This window comes from Haliotis rubra, unplaced genomic scaffold (assembly GCF_003918875.1).
Source record: "Haliotis rubra isolate DU_JTF1 unplaced genomic scaffold, ASM391887v1 Scf1064, whole genome shotgun sequence".
In the NCBI taxonomy this organism is placed as follows: Eukaryota; Metazoa; Mollusca; class Gastropoda; order Lepetellida; family Haliotidae; genus Haliotis; species Haliotis rubra.
The window spans coordinates 257,539-278,065 of record NW_025764964.1 but is presented as its reverse complement, the minus strand read 5'-3'; the positions used below and the strand labels follow the sequence as shown (position 1 = coordinate 278,065).

Here is a 20,527-nt window from a genome sequence, read left to right as displayed (position 1 = left end):
CGATGACATGTGTACCTTCTCTAGAGCTAATACTTACCCAACTGTCCAGATTCAACAAGTAAAAGTGCAACCCTACATTATGCAATCATATGAAACAATAACCACCTGTTTTAACCTTTGAAAAACAGACAACAGATATATACCTAATCTCTACGTCTTTTAATGATGCAATTAAAATGCAATACAACATGGGTATATGTCCCACACAGCCTTCCATAATAAAGGCCGTTATTTAAACGACGATCTGCCGTGCCACAGTAGCATAGCTTGTGAGAAGATTCATTTGTGGCAAGTTTCCAGCGATAATGACGAAGTTAATTCTTGTGGTGTTTTTGACTGTCCTCTCCATAGCGGTCATTGCGGCTGAAGGTAAGTACACGTCTTTTGTTTGTTTGTTTAACTTACTTTATTTAATCCCTACAAGTTGATGTGTAAATGAGATCTCACCATTATATCGTACTCTAGTCATAATGGTGATGTGTTACACCGCTAATCTACGCAATATTCACGCTGCAAGATGAAGTCCTACAAAAATTCAAATGCGCAATTAAACTTTAAATCTTTTCAGTTGGACAATCGTACTGATAAGAGATCAGCCTCCGATTTCTCGAAACAAACTTAAGTTTTTACTCAAATTTCAAAGTGAGTTTGACAATAAGAAACAGCTGAATTTTAACTCAAGTGCATTTGTAAAATAAAAAAGTAATCTATCCACCAAACTCAAATTGTTTACTATGTTTGAGTTTAATATCGATTTCAGTTTATTCTGGGAAATGCACTTTCCTGCATTGTCTCAAATTTGAGTAAAAACTCTAACTTAAGTCAAAACTCAGACTTAAGTTTGTTTCGAGAAGTCGGGACCAGATACTGTAATTCCTTGCTGGGGAGATAAACAGGTCAGTTGAGACTATTCCCAGATGAGGTCAATTAGACGACCATATTGATTAAATATTACAAAACCGCCTGTTCAAAAACGCAACGTTAGAAAATATATAGGTTTCATATATTTAGCCGTATTCGACTGCAGTGTTCAGGTGTGGGGTAATTGTTCACAAGAACAAGCATTGGGGTAGGAAAGGTGAAATGTAGACGCAATGAGAACAATCTGTAGGGCTTCTCGTGGTACCAGTCTCCAGTCTCAGTACTACCACACAAAACTGAGGCTGTCTTAAAGGAATATATCACTCCCTTATCTGCAACATAATTAGTTTTACCTGACGCGCCCTGCGTCTGCACATTGTGACAACGTTCCCAGGTAAAACTTGTAACTGTGACATCTCGTCGTCTTGGGACAAGATTGCCTGAAACCTAACCAGTGCCAAAACAAAAATATAGTTTTGCTGTCAGTTTCCCTGTGACAGGTGATATATTCAGAGACGCCACGGTAGCGTTCAGGTGTAGTTCTTCTATTTATTATATATTGATACAGTTTAATGGGTTATATTTTTAAGGTTATATTGAGATCTCTCACTGTGTACATTCCCTATAAGAACATTTGCGAAGTGACCTCAATAATCACCTAGAACTATAACATCCACCTGTCTTTATAAGACGTTTATTGTTTGGCTACAAGACTGAGCTGTTCGTCTGTCCATACAACTATTCATCATTGGTGTTCACTTGCCCGCAGACTGTCCCCAACTGTAGCCAGAGCCAGTGCACCTTCATGGGATATCAAAACTGTGACGTGGGCTACTGCGCCAACCAGGAGGGGCCTGTAAGAAGAACATCAGATATCCAGTCCCTGCATGTCGAGAAATGTCAGGACGAGGGACGCTAGAACTGGGCCCCTCACATCATATCTATGTTGGGAATCGAATTCGAGGCTTAGGCGTGACAAGCGAACGCTTTAACCACAAGGCCACCTCACCGTTAATGCTTGAAGAGAGATATCAGGGCGAGGGACACCAGAAATAGGCTTCACACATTTTTATCTCATTTAGGAATCGAATCCGGGACCCGTGAAGGTCCGGGTTAGAATACTGATCTTCAGTAACCCGTGCCTGTCGCAAGAGGCGACTAACGGGATCGAATTAGTCAGGCTCACTGACGTGGTTGACACATGTCATCGGTTCCCAATCGCGCAGATCGATGCTCATGCTGTTGATCACTGGATTGTCTGGTCCAGACTTGATTATTTACAGACCGCCGCCATATAGCTGGAATATTGCTGAATGTGGCGTAAAACTTAACTCACTCACTCACTCGAATCCGGGCCTCAGGATTAACAAGCGAGGTTTTAACCCCAGGGTTACCATACCGTCATTGCATGTGGAGAGTCGACTTGCCCTGTTACTGTGTGACCCGGTTTGCCGTGAGTCATCGTGCCAGGAAGCTACCAAGTTGTTCATTCTATCAACCAGTGTTTTGCCTGCTTACACTCGAGTACATAATGCCTCGATATAGCTGCAACAGTGTTGACTGCTACACATACCGTCATTACGTCATCACGTTGATGAAATGATAGTGGTGATGTGAGTTTAGACAGTGGTGAAATTCAAGTACAATACGTAATATGTGAGTGAATCAATGTTGCTTTAAGCCCACATCAGCAATTTTGCAGTTATTGGCGGCTAGGTAATATGTGAACTATCAAAATAGGAGATGGCAATTTAATGACGACCGTAACAAATATGGTAGTAAGTTAATGGCAACTTCAAAGACTGTCACCACTGAATACAACTCTTGAAACCGATATATTCAATATTAATATTTCTTATACGGTATAAACGGTATTCAGTGTTATGGTATTCGTACATTTTATGCTTAACGTAACACATGAGGCTTCATATTATGGGGGATGACATCAACTATAACATGTCTCAATCTACTGGTGGTAACAGGGTATCCATTTTGTCCCACAGACAATTCAAATGCGTGCAAAAGTGCCCGGCTGGAAAGTACTGTCAAAGTTACTACCGTTTTTGTGTCTAAGGTGAGTTCTCCAAGGTCGTTGATGTCCATGAACCTTCTTCTCATCTCATTACTTCAGGACCATTTCGTCACCTCTCGCCCTTTTCCGTAACAGCTATTCGGCTTGTCGGAATAACACGAGTGGGTCACGAATGCTTTGGGACATCTAACATGTCCCCAAACCACTTTCGTTCGTAGGACCTGAGGCAAAAAACTACTCAAATATGCTACAGCCTTCATCTGGCATGTTCATAATGTACACCGGCAAAGGATAGTATGTAATTACAGACTTTCATGTCCAGAACGATGAAGATCCGGTGAGAACTGATCTTCAGTAACCCATGCTTGTTGTAAGAGACGAATAACTGTATAGGGTGGTCAGGCTCGCTGACTTGTAACAGGTCATCGTATCTCCAGTTGCGTAGATTGATGCTCGTGATGTTGATCTCTTGTTTGTCTGGTCCAGACCTTAACATTTACAGACCGACGCCATATTGCTGGAAAATTGCTGATTACAGCGTTAAACAACACACAAAAATCATCACTGTCCAGTCACACGTTTACTTGTTTCAGTTTCAGGACAGGTTGAACATTGTAATGGAAACATAGCCGACTTAATTCTTGTCCACAGTTTGTCTTGAGACGGACCTAAAACCCTGTTCCCGAATTGCAATACGTCTACCCATCTACAATGGGCTTCTCTCAAATTTTGTTTCAACTCTTTGGGCGCATGAAGCACGTGCGATTTTGTTTCGTGTGCTGCAGCATACTGTCCACTCGTAGATGTTGTTATCTGGTATCAATGCTTCTATGGTTCTGCACCGCATCGACATCTTCATATTCATATGGTGGAGATATGCATGCTACACGTCTATAGGAGACGTTTGATCGGAAATACTGGCTTTTCAAATACTAATTCTCACCCAGATACTATATACCAAATAACGTTGTAAAATGAATTCAAAACCAAGGACCTGGACAAATAGTGTTTAGTCCACAGAATATCCTTCAAAAGACATTTGGACATTTTGTTCAGAACAGGGTTGTCAAATTCCCTATTCCTCCGTATTAATGCTTACTGCGGCATAAAATACCATTCTATTTTCGTTTTCTGTCCTTTCTTTGTAGTCAAACAGCAGGGGTGATGGAAGTGAAGAAAGAAAAAGGAACATCTTCCTGGGCTTCTGGCATTGGTTACTCTTTGTAATAAGTATTCAATTATTGAATAAAATAATTACATAAATTCATGCATTAAACACTTATCATTTAGAGATGATCTATTGACACGGATATACAGTGATGTGTTACTTTACTGCCTAATGCGGGAGTTCTACACATCTCCGTTCACCCTATGGAAACGCGACAGGAGAGGTGGACTGGAGCTTAATATCGCGTTCAAAACTGTTACACTTTAATTACATAGCAGCGTACATGCCTGTGTGTGGCTAGTCTCTGTGTGTGTGCGTGCGTGCGCGCGTTTATTAATACTAGTCCGGACTTATATGGATATAAGTCATGCTGACCTCTACACCCATCATACTGACTTGAGTGAGTGAACTGACTGAGCGAGTATGATTTACGCTGCTTTTAGCAATATTCCAGCAATATCACGACGGGGGACACCAGAAATGGGTTCACACAATATATCCATGTAGGAAATCGAACCTGGGTCTTCAGCGTCACGATCGGACGCTTTAACCATTTAGGCTACCCCCGCAGCCCCTACTTCTACTTTTAGGATTGAAAATTAAAGAGCAAAATTACAAGACATTATTTTGGCTCTGAAATTCGATGTATGATACATGAAAGATCGTAGGTTCGGTTTCGTGAGACTGAATATAACCATTCCACAAAGACGAACGAAGGAGATAGCTGTGTGCGTCAAAATTTACATTTAGCCGAGAGATTACCCGATTAGCCGAGGAGCCTGATTTGAGGTGATCTTACAAAGGAATTTAAAGTAACGTTTAGCAAATGGTGGGAATTCCTCATCTGATTTGAAGTTTATCGCCCATTAAACTATATTATTTTGCACAATCAATATTATCACAGCAAGAGTGTACAGAAATACAAAGAGACAAAATATAGCAAGAATTCAATGTATAAAATGCAATGTAAAATAGGTGAAACAATGTAGAAATGTCTATGAAGTATATGAAAGTCTCTGATGATAAAATGTCAAAGATGTCCATCACAGATAATCCCTTGAGATATTCACAGATGAACAATTACCCTTGATCAGTTGATAACAGTTATCGCACTCGTCAGTTATCTCGTTGTTCACCGTGTTCGCGCGTTTGTAGGCACTTTTGTATAACCTTAAACATGGCTTTATCAAGAACTTAGGGTCTTCATTCTTCTCTCTCTGTCCTATATCCTCGCCTGTCCTATTGGCGATTACCTCCCTTTGCTTCCATTTCAGCTGAAATTGTTTTTGTTCTTTCTGGGATTGTTTGCGTTGCTTCATCCAGTAATTTTATTACTCTTATTATTGCCCTTGGTGTCTATTTATTAGGTTCACTTTCGGTTGACAGCTAGGGGTTTATATTTTTTGCATTCTCTGGTGTTTACGTTTCTGTACGCATTTTGGTACACTATAAGTATTACCTCTTGTAAACATCAGTTGCAACCTACACTTACATTTTCACTTTATGCTTGACACACATGTGTTAGTATTGCATACGCGGTATGTACATATATCACTCATAGTACCGTTACCGCTGGCACAAGGAGGTGAAGGTTGGGAAGTGAGATCGAAGTGATCTCAGAGAGGGATGAAGCTAGGATATTGTCATCGCCTACAGAGACTGGGAAGCTGAACATACAACCTACTTCTTTTACTTCACCACACCACATCAGAGCCAAACCTTATTCGCTACTTCCTTTAGCCCTCGCACTCCTAGTTTTTTTCCTTCTTGTGTCCCTACGCAAACTCCTTCGCCAAATTTCCAAATCAGCTCTACCCTCCTCAGCCTTGTACCTGTATACCAGCAGCCACCTCGCATATCCTTGTTTTCAGGTGAGAGATCCAATTCCAAAGGGAGGGACTACGTTCGAGGAATTGGAAGTTCAGAAGTCCGTTGCCTGCCGGAAGGATGAGAGTCTGCCTTCTTCCAGCACTCACTCCAAGCCAGTCCGGGAAATCCTTTCAGAGGACGCTGCTCGTCTCTTGTATCCCTCGGGAAGTATGCCACCATCTCACAGACATAGATGCAGCGTTTGGAAGGACCACATGGCACCATTGTCACAGCGGAATCCCTACTTCCAGGAATTTCACTTGAGACCTTACAGCAGGAACGAGGGAATCCAGTAGCATCATAGGCGATACGATTGGAGGACTTGCCTTCAACGTTCGTTGGACGAGAGGAGCCTACATGGATAATCCATGAAGGAATGCCATGCTCAGGAATAGATTCTGGACTGGACTGGGAATCCACACTTGAAGAAGGATGCCACACGACATGCCTTCTATTCAACAATGGATTTTCGAAACCTTGCTACAGAACAGTCAGGCTAATCCAGACAGAGACCTCTCCAACCTCAACCTGTTAGATCCCGGCCGCCACGTAGCACCAATCTAAGCCCACAACAGACTCTTGGATTCATGCAGCCCGCTTTGGAAGGATCTACCACTTCTTCCCCACCAGATATCTCAGAGCAACTCCACTTCCATCACCAAGAGACTGGAGAAGTTGGAGACAGCTCACCGGAAACCAACGTCTGATAACCAGATGCTACAACAGATTCTCGACCGGTTAACCAGTGTTGGAATCCCAGAAGGAGAATCCCACCTAGACAAGTCCCTCTGCAACCATCACGGTCTCGAGGCAGAGGCAGGGGAGGGAAGAGGAAGAGGCACTGGCAGAGGAAGAGGAAATGAAGCTTTAAACTGATTCAGCCTACTTCAGCGGGGCATGCAGAGGCTGAGAGACTCTTAGCCCCCAGTGACCACCCAAAGGATGATAGAAACCCAAGGCAGATGAGGCATCAGTTAACATCGAAGAGTTGGATTGTGAAGCTTTGATTGATCCTGGATCCATAGTCTCCACTGTATCGGAAGGATATCACAAGTCAAGTCTAAGTCACCTCCCGTTGAAGGCACTCACTGACTTTGAAGTGGAAATGTGGCAGCAGGTGAAAACATCCTTCCACCTGATACATAGAGGCTAACATCTACATCCCTTTTATCAACAAGAACTTCACACTACCACTACTTGTTGTAACTGGTGACACGGAGTACAACAGAAGAGTCCCTTTGGTAATCGGCACCAACCTTATAGATCAGGTAGAAGCTTACTTGGAACCAGTCAACAGCAGCATCCCTCCTTCATGGGTTACAGCTCTCCGGTCCCAAACCTCTAATGAAATCATCAGTCCAAGTAATCCACAAATAGAGTCCTCTATTCATGTTGAGCCAAACCAGATGATGACTGTTTATGGACTTGTTCGACATCAACCCGGAAGAACAACAGCAGTTACCGAGCACTTCGACTTGGATTCTGATCTACAGACAGGACTTTCAGTATGCCCAAGACTTGTAGATGTTGGAAAACATGGTAACTCTTCAAAGGATTCCTGTTCGAATCTGCAACCTCTCAGCAAGAACCATCACCATACCATATGGTGTCCTATAATTGCCATCGCGTGGCGCGTAAAAAGAACTACGTCGTGGGCGACGTCGCCCACGACGTCGCATAAAGATCGCGACGTCGTCGACGTCGACGTCGTAAAAGACAGAAATACACAAGAGATCTACGACAAAATACAAAATCGACGTCGTCCACGACGTCGAAGGCGGCATCGCCCACGACGTCGAGGTCGACGTCGCCCACGACGTCGCGGGCGACGTCGTGTTTAGAAATTGTTATATTGGAAAATCGGGGAATAACCTTTTGTGGTGCAGTTGTACTGCTATTGATCTCTAATCACTGATTTCATGTTCAACATTACTACTTATTTAAGTAAACCAATCGAGGGTAGCGCCAGAACACCTTAAGTAAAATATTCTGTCAAATTTAGTTGATGCTTGATGTTGTGAAAACGGTGTTGTTTTAAAGGATCAAAACACTGGTTTTCTACAAAATGTAAAATGTCTCCACTCAGGAAACGAAATATGACTTTTGTACCAGCGGGTTGACATGTGAACCAGCGGGTTTAGTGTGAGTGAGTTTAGTTCACTCAGTTCATTAGTAGTGAGTTATTCAATTTCTTACATAAACGTGCAAGCTATAAGAATGTTGGAATTGACAGTTTTTCATCATCATTTCCACAAATTCAGTTATGGAAAATGCACAATAGGTTTCTTTATACTTCTCGTGGTGGAACATACATATATGTAAATGGTTATATGTTTATTGTGAACAAGAAGAAAGGGGAAAATGGATCTCGTGGAGATGCATTCAGAACGACTGCATATCAGTCTTAACAGTGAACGACATAATTTCCCAAGTACCTGGAGACCACAACCACGGACCTGTACACAGCGAAGTCAAAGTGAATCTTTTCGACTGTACCAAAATACTGACGGCCCCGCACAAACAACAACCTCCGGGGTTGCAATTGGCATAGCCGTCTCATGAAGGTTGTGGTAAAACAACATCCCACCCTATTCGAGATGGCCAAGTTCCTGGAAGATGAACAAGGGACTGAACGAGGCAAAGATGCTTCAGTACAATGCCGGCCAAAGACTGACCCCAAATAGAAATTACAGAGATTTGGAGGAACGACTAGATACCTTGAAGTTCAGGCTTGCAAATAACCACCCGACATTGATGGAATTACCTGGACAATGACAGATAGACACACAGACAGTCACACAGGCTTTATTCAGTAGTTAAGGCCCAGTGGCCCAGAGTACAATTGAAGTTACTCAATTACAACTATTGGTCACGTGACATTAAATTATGATTTTACATGTGATTTACGGATGGACATCAAATGTTTTCATGAAAATGGCAACAGATTTAATAATATCAGCATTATTAGAATTAAATTACATTGAATATCGTTTGTGGGGCATCATTAGTGCATTTTAAATGCTTCTTTCGGCAGGCAGAGAAAGTCTTACAGACTAATAATAAGTGTCGTTCGTCTTCAGTTTTACCAGAAGAACAATAAGAACATGATAAATCTTCAATGTATTATTATCTTTTCTAAAACGTTGTATTTTTAAGGCATGAAGAGATTTTAAATTTACAAAAAATTCTTAAAAGGGACTTATCATTAAGAACACTGACATATTTTGCAGGTCCGAACATCGATTTACATTGTGAATAATGACTAAGAAAACTGGATGAATTGACTGATGCGTACCAACTGTGAATATATATCTTTTATTCGTTGTTTAAATGTTGACAAAACATTTTTATCACCAACATTTTGCTTAAATCAAACATGAAAACTCGCTTGAAAATAACATATTTCTCACATCTGAAGCCCATGAATACTTTCCACATTTATCCAGTGATAACAATATTTGACAGCTTTGATAGGGGGTAGCGATAATCAGGCATTCTTATAAGTTTAATCCAGTATCTAATAACTCTCATTTGACTCTCAATATGCATGTTATAGCATCCTGTTTCGCCAAGTATATGGCTTTATTGGAAGCAAATATACCTTCTGTAAGAAATCTTTTAAAATAAGATGCATGGACATTTTCAATGGCTTCGAAATAATTTGCTCCCCATATTATATGGGAAATTATGACATGATTATATATGTTAAAAGAAATATACTAAATCACAACCTTTTGTAATATGTTATAAAGGATCAAAGAAAGTATACATTTACACAAACACACATTCTTATGTGTTTTCATTGTATTCTAAACCGTAAACAACACCAGCCCAAATCCGATAGCCAGCGCGTATGCATATGCTTAAATTTGCTAGTACACATGAAGGCAAAATGGTATTATATCTACTAGTACCTAAATACTTCTTTATAGAGTCTCAAAGCGTAGTATTTTAAGCAAACACGTTGCTCGAAGTGCAGCCTTCATTTCTATATATTCTGAACAAACACACTGTGTCACAAGCGTTCGGTCCGGCTTGGCTCGAGTCGTCAAAGCACCTAACACCTCAAGGTGTATCTTTAATTATGCTTAAATCCATAGATTAGTATTATATCTACCTACATATCACATTGAAATGTTACAAAATGCCACATGTAAAGGTAACTGCTCCGTTAAAGTGAAGCCCTTGTCTGCCCACCCTCAAAATAGCCTCAATCAAAAGTGTTCAGTCTGTTCGGCCCGACTTGGCCCGGGCTGTCAAAAGCAACTTAAACCTCACACATGTATCTTGAAATGTGTTTAAATCCATAGATCAGTATTATATCTACCTAAATGCCACATTGTGATGTTACAAAGAAAACTGGGTCTATAAAGTGGTATTTAGATAGATATAACTATATTCATTGGATGTAAACAGAATCTAGGATTCATCTGTGAGACTTCAAGATACATGTGCGAGGTTTAAGTTGCTTTTGACAGCTCCGACCAAGTGGGGCCAACAGAAAACTTTCTTTTGATTGAACTATGTTGAAAAAATAGAGAGTGAGTGAGTGAGTGAGTTTAGTTTTACGCCGCACTCAGCAATATTCCAGCTATATGGCGGCTGTCTGTAAATAATCGAGTATGAACCAGACAATCCAGTGATCAACAGCATGAACATCGATCTGCGCATTTCGGAACCGATGACATATGTCAACCAAGTCAGCGAGTCTGACCACCCGCTCCGTTACGACAAGCATGGGTTACTGAAGGCACTTTCTAATCCGGACCTTCACGGGTGAAAATGGAGAGAAGGGGCTGGAAAAGTGATATATAGGTAGATGTAATACTAATCTGTGAATTAAAACGCAATTCAAGATACATGTGTGAGGTTTAAGCTGCTTTTGACGGCCCGAGGTATGCCGGACCGAACAATAGTGGCGGTGATTATGTTTAGAGTGTGGGGAAGAGATCGTTTCATTTGCAGATGGGTATGCCTTACATACAATGAACAGTGGCCTTCTAGGGTGGTATTTGATTGGATATAGGTGTAAAAACATTTTCGGGTCGACAGAAATGTTTATCGGGAGTGACTGAAGCATTTTTTGCGTTTTAAATCCTGTTTCGTTTAACGATTCTTCTTTTAGACGTAACCTTGGTCAGCCACGTTCAGAGGCCGATAACCACTCGATATAGTCCGACGTCGCCTGCGACGTCGACCACGACGTCGCTCACGACGTCGCCCATGACGTCGCCCACGACGTCGTTCACGACGTCGCCCGTTATTTTTGTAGCCAAAATATATTTTACAAAGCGACGTCGTCGTCTTTTATGCGACGTCGTGGGCGACGTCGCCCTGACGCTGGAGTTCTTTTTACGCGCCACGCGATGGCAGTTATAGGACACCATACGTTTGGCCTTACCAACGCCCCAGCTACGTTTCAACGTTTGATGGAAAAATGCATGGGAGACCTAAACCTGAAGGAATGTCTCATCTATCTTGATGACGTCATCATTTTCTCCAAAACGTTTGATGAGCATTTGGAACGCTTGGAAGCAGTATTTCAACGTCTCCATGACAATGGACTCAAGCTCAAGCCATCCAAGTGTGAGCTGTTTAGAGACCGAGTGACATATCTAGGACATGTAGTCTCTTGCAATGGAATAGAAACAGACCCAGAGAAAGTCTCTGCACTGACGACCTGGCCAACTCAACTAATGTCCATGAAGTCAGAAGATTCTTAGGCTTTACTGGATACTATCGCCGTTTTGTCAAGGACTTCGCCAGAATTGCTCGGCCACTGAATGATCTCCTGATTGGACAACCCAAGAAGAAGAGAAGGAACGCAAAACCTGATCCCAATTGGAAATGGAACGATGAACACCAGGAAGCATTTGACACCTTAGTCAGGCACCTAACGTCACCTCCGATCTTAGCCTATGCCGACTACTCTCTTCCTTTTGAAGTCCACACAGACGCCAGTATAGAAGGACTTGGTGCAGTGCTCTATCAGAAGCAGGACGGGAAGATGAGAGTCATCGCTTATGCAAGTCGTGGTCTGAGGAAAAGTGAGAAGAACTACCCTGCTCACAAACTGGAATTCTTGGCACTGAAATGGGCAGTCAAGGACAAGTTCCATGAGTATCTCTACGGTAACAAATTCGAGGTCAAGACTGACAAGAATCCTCTAACGTATCTCTTGACATCCATCAAGCTCGACGCTACTGGTCACCGATGGCTAGCTGCTTTGTCAACCTACGATTTCATCATCACATACCGAGCTGGAAATACCAACATGGATGCTGATGGATTATCAAGAAGGCCAGACTACTCTGTTAGCCAGGAGACACACATAGAACCAACCTCTATCAAGGCCATCTGCCAGGTTCACCACACTCCTTGCATAGCAGCTGAGAGCCTATCCTTCAACAAAGAAGCTGTATGTCCTGAAGATGTTGTTTCATTGACTCCAACTTCATTGTCCTGGAAGAAGGAGCAGCTCAGTGACAAGCATCTCAAGCGTGTTCTCCATCTAGTCAAGCAAGGTAAAAAACCAACAGCACGCCAACGTTCACTGGAGGATCCTATTGTCAGAAGACTACTCCAAGACTGGGACAAATTATCAATCAAGGATGGGATCTTGTACAGACAAGTCAAAGGCACAGATGAACCTCAACAGCAACTTGTCTTACCTTATCACAAGATTACGGATATATTGAAAGCCCTCCACGATGACTCTGGACATCAAGGACGAGACAGGACCCCCTTATCTAGCTAAGTCAAGGTTCTTTTGGCCTGGAATGTCCGAGGAAGTGGAGCAATATATGTGAAGAACTGTGGAAACTGCATCAGACGCAAGTCCAAGACTACAGTGAAAGCTGCACCTTTAGTCAGCATCAAGTCATCACAACCTATGGAACTTGTGTGCTTGGATTATCTGAAACTTGAGGAATCAAAGGGAGGCTATGAGAACATCCTCGTTATAACAGACCATTTCACTCGTTATGCCACCGCCATCCCAACTCGCAACCAATCCGCCAAGACAACTGCGAGAGTCCTGTTTGACAACTTCCTCGTCCATTATGGTTTCCCAGCCAAACTTCACAGTGACCAAGGGAGAAACTTTGAGGGAAATATCATCAAGGAACTGTGTCAGTTAACCGGAATCAGGAAGACCAGAACAACACCTTATCATCCTCAAAGGGAATGGTATGACTGAGCGGTTTAACCAGACTTTGATGAACATGTTGGGCACTCTCGATGAGGAAAAGAAAAGTGATTGGAAGACCTACGTTCCGTCACTGGTACACTCATACAATGCCACCAGACACGAGAGTACAGGATACACGCCATTCTTCCTCATGTTTGGGAGACACCCTCGACTCCCTGTGGATGCCTTTCTCGGAGTTAGCCTTGGAGAAGGACAAACAACGCACACTCAGTATGCCCAGAACCTGAGAAAAGAGGCTACAGTTTGCCTATAGCATTGCCTCCAAGGAATCCAAGAAGCTGGTCATCGCCACAAACAGAACTATGACAAGAAAGTGAGAGAATCACTTCTTCAACCCAATGACAGAGTGTTAGTGCGCCTAGTTGGACTCACAGGAAGAAGCAAACTTGCTAACAAGTGGGGCAAGGAAGTCTACATCATCCTGAAACAGCCCAATGAAGATATTCCTGTCTACACTGTGAAGCAAGAGAGTGGTAAAGGGGCCACTGAGGGTCTCTACATCGCAACATGCTCCTACCACTCCAATCTGTTTCCCTACAGCCAGCTCTGCCTACACAAAGACGTGACTACCCACGCAGCAAGAAGTCTGTTTCCCTCAATGTGAAGGATTACCAAGCTGCACATGAAGCCGAAGATGACAGCGAGGAAAAAATACTGCTGCTTCCAAGACTCAGGAGTCAGGTAGGTGCAACTGATGTCCTCTCAGCTGCTGGATCAGAGTCTTCCATCTCTGATCGTGGTCACATCTCATGTGATCAACCCGCCGATGTCAGCTCCTTAAAGTCTCAACAGCACTCACCTGGATCTTCTGGACGTTCTCTTGCAAGAGTCACCGACGCATTGCCAGAGGTTCTAGAGCACTATCCAGATGCAGTTATCTCCCATGACAACACCTCAAGTCCGGCTTCAACGTCGAACCCATGTTCACCTGCGCAGACAGAGGATGTTGCTGTTTCTCCTGTCATTGAGGATGGTCAACATGCATCTCCTACCCACACCGACACTCCAGAGTTGGGGAGGCCTACCCGACTTCGGAACCGTCCAGCCTGGATGAGAGATAACCAATGGATCATCAACTTCGGATCGACCATCAGAGAAGATACAGAAGAGGAGGAAGTTTTGTGTTTGCATTTTGTGGTTCTTTGTTTAGTTTGGTTTTGCCTGTTCTTATCTCAAAGTTTAAGAACCATTGAGAATTCCATGGTTTTGACCTGAAGGAATATTTCAGTTTTGGTTTCTTCTTTCCCAAGACATGAGTCTTTGCAAGCGTCGTGGTTTTATTTTCATCATTCGTTGGGGCTTCATTTCCTTTGTCCAATGACTCTTATCATTGGTTGTGTCCTAAATGTTGGGGACAACATTTTTCAAAGGGGAAAATGTCGCCGACAGCCTTTATTTCTCTATCTTTCCATCAGAAGGCTGCTTCTCCACTGTTTGATATAGGGGAGTTGTACGTGCTACCCGTATTTGGCTCACCACCAAAAGCACGGGCTTCTACATCTGTGACGTATGACAATTTGAATTCACATTCAATTGTCATCCGTCAACTTTCATCACATGTATGGCTGACACAACATCTTCCCTAATGTTGTATTTCATTCACAGGTAAGCACCCTCTCTATATCCTTTCTCTATTTCATAGTGCTAAATATCTAATTATTATCAGTTAAGTATTTTAAGTTAGTAAACATATTGTTACCGATCGCGCATAAAGTAAACATATCTATCGCGTATCACTTACTAACTTAAGCACAAGCACGTAAGACAGTGTGTGAAAGTATAATTATATTATATTTTATAAACCTTTTATTATCAACACCAACTGTATATATTTTTAGCAATAATATGATGCATCAGCTTTATGTGACGTCATCATGTAAACAATCAACATTATTCAATTGCTATCATAATTATAACGTATGTCACTGTGCTATTTGATTATCAATTGAATAATTAATATGCCTGATTGATTGACATTCAATTGTCATCCGTCAGCCATCACACATGTATGGCTGACACAACATCTTCTAATGTTGTATTTCATTCACAGGCAATAAACAAGATGTTTCACACGAACAAAGGGTCTCCGACCGTTATTTTGTCTGCTTAGCAAGACTCAGGCCTGAACCCGCGACAGTTTTAACGGTTTTATCACTGAGAACCATAGCAGGTGACAGGGCGGTGTTGACGAAATACCTACAGGATACATTACATATAAACATAAATAGAAAATACCTATCCTTCAACAAAGAAGCTGTATGTCCTGAAGATGTTGTTTCATTGACTCCAACTTCATTGTCCTGGAAGAAGGAGCAGCTCAGTGACAAGCATCTCAAGCGTGTTCTCCATCTAGTCAAGCAAGGTAAAAAACCAACAGCACGCCAACGTTCACTGGAGGATCCCTATTGTCAGAAGACTACTCCAAGACTAGGACAAATTATCAATCAAGGATGGGATCTTGTACAGACAAGTCAAAGGCACAGATGAACCTCAACAGCAACTTGTCTTACCTTATCACAAGATTACGGATATATTGAAAGCCCTCCACGATGACTCTGGACATCAAGGACGAGACAGGACCCTTATCTAGCTAAGTCAAAGGTTCTTTTGGCCTGGAATGTCCGAGGAAGTGGAAGCAATATGTGAAGAACTGTGGAAACTGCATCAGACGCAAGTCCAAGACTACAGTGAAAGCTGCACCTTTAGTCAGCATCAAGTCATCACAACCTATGGAACTTGTGTGCTTGGATTATCTGAAACTTGAGGAATCAAAGGGAGGCTATGAGAACATCCTCGTTATAACAGACCATTTCACTCGTTATGCCACCGCCATCCCAACTCGCAACCAATCCGCCAAGACAACTGCGAGGAGTCCTGTTTGACAACTTCCTCGTCCATTATGGTTTCCCAGCCAAACTTCACAGTGACCAAGGGAGAAACTTTGAGGGAAATATCATCAAGGAACTGTGTCAGTTAACCGGAATCAGGAAGACCAGAACAACACCATATCATCCTCAAAGGGAATGGTATGACTGAGCGGTTTAACCAGACTTTGATGAACATGTTTGCGCACTCTCGATGAGGAAAAGAAAAGTGATTGGAAGACCTACGTTCCGTCACTGGTACACTCATACAACGCCACCAGACACGAGGAGTACAGGATACACACCATTCTTCCTCATGTTTGGGAGACACCCTCGACTCCTGTGGATGCCTTTCTCGGAGTTAGCCTTGGAGAAGGACAAACAACGCACACTCAGTATGCCCAGAACCTGAGAAAAAGAGACTACAGTTTGCCTATAGCATTGCCTCTAAGGAATCGAAGAAAAGCTGGTCATCGCCACAAACAGAACTATGACAAGAGAGTGATAGAATCACCTCTTCAACCCAATGACAGAGTGTTAGTGCGCCTGGTTGGACTCACAGGAAAAGAAGCTAATGAGTGGGGCAAGGAAGTGTACATCATCCTGATTTTCCTGTCTACACTGTGAAGCAAGAGAGAGTGGTAAGGGGCCATTGAGGGTCTCTACAGCGCAACATGCTCCTACCACTCCAATCTGTTTCCCTACAGCCAGCTCTGCCTACACAAAGACGTGACTACCCACGCAGCAAGAAGTCTGTTTCCCTCATGTGAAGGATTACCCAGCTGCACATGAATCCGAAGATGACAGCGAGGAAGAAATACTGCTGCTGCCAAGACTCAGGAGTCAGGTAAGTGCAACTGATGTCCTCTCAGCTGCTGGATCAGAGTCTTTCATCTCTGATCGTGGTCACATCTCATGTGATCAACCCGCCGATGTCAGCTCCCGAAAGTCTCAACAACACTGTCACCTGGATCTACTGGACGTTCTCTTGCAAGAGTCACCGACGCATTGCCAGAGGTTCCACAGCACTATCCAGAGGCAGTTATCTCCCATGACAACACCTCAAGTCCGGCTTCAACGTCGAACCCATGTTCACCTGCGCAGACAGAGGATGTTGCTGTTTCTCATATGTCATTGAGGATGGTCAACATGCATCTCCTACCCACACCGACGCTCCAGAGTTGGGGAGGCCTACCCGACTTCAGGAACCGTCCAGCCTGGATGAGAGATAACCAATGGATCATCAACTTCGGATCGACCATCAGAGAAGATACAGAAGAGGAGGAAGTTTTGTGTGATGTACTGCTTATTGTAAATATTTTTTGCATTTTGTGGCTCTCTTTGTTCAGTTTGGTTTTGCCTGTTCTTATCTCAAAGTCTAAGAACCATTGAGAATTCCATGGTTTTGACCGGAAGGAATATTTCAGTGTTTGGTTTCTTCTTTCCCAAGACGCGGAGTCTTTGCAAGCGTCGTGGTTTTATTTTTATCATTCGTTGGGGCATCATTTCCTTTGTCCAATGACTCTTATCATTGGTGGTGTCCTAAATGTTGGGGACAACATTTTCCAAAGGGGAAACATGTCGCCGACAGCCTTTTATTTCTCTATCTTTCCATCAGAGGCTGCTTCTCCACTGTCTGATATAGGGGAGTTGTACGTGCTACCCGTATTTGGCTCACCACCAAAGCACGGGCTTCTACACCTGTGACGTATGACAATTTGAATTCACATTCAATTGTCATCCGTCAGCCATCACACATGTATGGCTGACACAACATCTTCTAATGTTGTATTTCATTCACAGGTAAGCACCCTCTCTATATCCTTTCTCTATTTCATAGTGCTAAATATCTAATTATTATCAGTTAAGTATTTTAAGTTAGTAAACATATTGTTACCGATCGCGCATAAAGTAAACATATCTATCGCGTATCCTTACTAACTTAAGCACAAGCACGTAAGACAGTGTGTGAAAGTATAATTATATTATATTTTATAAACCTTTTATTATCAACACCAACTGTATATATTTTAGCAATAATATGATGCATCAGCTTTATGTGACGTCATCATGTAAACAATCAACATTATTCAATTGATATCATAATTATAACGTATGTCACTGTGCTATTTGATTATCAATTGAATAATTAATATGCCTGATTGATTGACATTCAATTGTCATCCGTCAGCCATCACACATGTATGGCTGACACAACATCTTCTAATGTTGTATTTCATTCACAGGCAATAAACAAGATGTTTCACACGAACAAGGGTCTCCGACCGTTATTTTGTCTGCTTGGCAAGACTCAGGCCTGAACCCGCGACAGTTTTAACGGTTTTATCACTGAGAACCATAGCAGGTGACAGGGCGGTGTTGACGAAATACCTACAGGATACATTACATATAAACATAAATAGAAAATACCGATCAGGCAAACTACGCACAGGTCCAAATACCAACATGGCACAAGATTACCTACAGTCAAAGGGTTTCAGAAAGGAAGTCAAGGCCACTCTTATGTGTCTTGACTTATTGCTTTTATGCGGTTCATAAACAATTTGGCTTTATGGAGAAAACATTGCACAAGATTATCTTACAGTCAAAGTGGTTCAAAAAGAGATCAGGGTCATGTGCGCTTATATCGTTTATGTTGTTAATAAACAAATTGTTTAGTGGAGAGAAACGAGTCCTAACTCGTTCTAAGGTGATTTGAAATCGGTTGACACCAATCGCGATATATGGTAGTGGCACTGTTAAGAATTAAGTTTTTTTAGGGCGAATTAGAGTCTTAATTCAGCCATTTCTGGACACCTTGAACCAGTGACTCTTTATATCATGGCAAACTGATCAGGTGTACAACCATCCATGACTAACGCTACACTCAGAGAGCATGTATATTTCATTGTGTATTTTAAGAGCATGTATATTTCATTGTGTGTATTTTAAGACTGACTGACTGAGGTTAGTTTTACGCCGCTTTTAGCAATATTCCAGCAATATCACGGCGGGGGACACCAGAAATGGGCTTAACACATTGTGCCCATGTGGGAATCGAACCCGGGTCTTCGGCGTGACGAGCCAACGCTTTAACCACTAGGCTACCCCACCGCCCGTGTGTGTATTTTAGAGCATGTATATATCATTGTTGTTGTATTTGTAGAGCATGTATATATCATTGTGTATTTTAAAGAGCATGTATATTTCATTGTGTATTTTAAGAGCATGAATATTTCATTGTGTATTTTAAGAGCATGTATATATCATTGTGTATTTTAAGAGCATGCATATATCATTGTGCATTTTAAGAGCATGTATATTTCATTGTGTATTTTAAGACCATGTATGCAATACTGATGTTACGAAACAGGTGTAAGAATTTCCTGTGTATCCTGAAATGTCTCTTTCTATTATATACTTGATACTTATACTAGACTGACATTTCTGGGTTTAAGAAAAGTGACGTTTTACTGCAGTTACAGAAATATATTATTATTTTTTAAATATCATTTGCCGGAACTACTTCGTGGCTCAACGAAGTGTTCAGTTCAGTTACACAACACAATAAATGGTAATGTAAACATAATGAATTTGGTCAAATGCCTTTGGTCAGCAAGCCTGGGCATAGGATGACCAATCTCCAGCGATCAGCGACCAGCCTCCTCCCAGATAACTCGTGTCAATCAGCTGGTCGCCGAATCATTCAGTGCACGGCACTAACGGTTACACACCAACAAATGTTTTCCCATAGACTTCTATAGTAACCTTATACTTTTTAAAAATATCCAGGCTATCAACAGCCATTCCATGTACACATGGGTACACTCTGGCCTTTAAACTACCATAAAACAAAATATCAGGCCAACTTGTCCGGCTCGTTTGGCGAGCACAGGAAGCGAACACGTCAACCCCAGTTCCGCACCAAATGTCACCTACTGGAACATATCTGTACACACAATAAGCATAAGTGCTGGTGATAAAAAATGAGAGCATTAAATACTTAAAATTGTGGTCAGTTTTAATTGCTGGTTGGATGTGCTTTTTAAAACACATAAACATTTAAGAAATACACTTCGCTCTACCACCATGTATAGTTTAATAAAACACACTTTTGCCCTGAACTATTATAGTTAAAGCACGAGGACGGTTGCGTCCGAGGGCTTTAACGTTATAATAGTTCAGGGCGAAAAGTGTGTTTTATTACTCTATACACAGTGGTAAGGCGAAAATATATTCTTTTCTAAAGATGCCAAATTTAATACTTTCTAAAGATAATTACGATTAATTTATGGCAGAAAACAAACGACGGTGTCGGTGACCTAAATTAAGAATCCTCGCACAGGGCTAACTGGCGCTGTTCTATTGATGTGTCTTCCCCTACGTTCAGACGAACGTTACCAGAAAAACAAATGATAACAGTTTGATGACGGTTTACGTTCGGATTCAATATCTTCTTTGAATTATTTTAATTACATCTGTCATTAACGTAAACCATATAGGGCAATATGAACGTTGCATTT

At 42.0% G+C, this 20,527-nt stretch overlaps 1 long non-coding RNA gene across 1 annotated transcript; it reads left to right on the top strand.

The window, feature by feature from the left end:
- Window positions 1-231: 231 nt before the first annotated feature.
- On the top strand, window positions 232-4,156 carry LOC124278945. The gene is made up of 4 exons (XR_006899237.1): window positions 232-369; window positions 1,631-1,717; window positions 2,865-2,935; window positions 4,042-4,156. It is a non-coding gene; the product is annotated as an uncharacterized LOC124278945 (long non-coding RNA).
- The last annotated feature ends 16,371 nt before the right edge of the window (window positions 4,157-20,527 follow it).